This window comes from Zerene cesonia, chromosome 9 (genome assembly GCF_012273895.1).
Source record: "Zerene cesonia ecotype Mississippi chromosome 9, Zerene_cesonia_1.1, whole genome shotgun sequence".
In the NCBI taxonomy this organism is placed as follows: domain Eukaryota; kingdom Metazoa; phylum Arthropoda; class Insecta; order Lepidoptera; family Pieridae; genus Zerene; species Zerene cesonia.
Window position 1 is genome coordinate 5,260,551 of NC_052110.1, and position 399 is coordinate 5,260,949.

The window sequence follows — 399 nt, forward strand, 5'->3', positions numbered from 1 at the left end:
CTAACGTGGTTTTTGTTTCACAGTTACCTCAAGTTTTCTCCTTATTTTTGGCAGTAAAGTGATCGAACAACGATTTACAAGAGCATTTTTTCATATTTATTAACTTTCAACTTGATAAAATAATATTAAATTTAGATTTACATTCAAATAAAAATACAAAATTTATAATCTTGATAAAGGAATACAATTTTAACATATTGGAAAAGAATTAATATTTTTGCATCCATTATAACTTCTGTTTATTAAAAACAAAATAAAGAAACTCCAAAACCAATATTAGTTTTATTTTGTCAAGTCCTCTGCATTTGACAAACTTTAATCCCCTATTTTTTTCCACTGGGCTTAGAACTTTTCAAAATACTTTCTAAGCGGAATTCAATATCATAATCGCTATCTGCA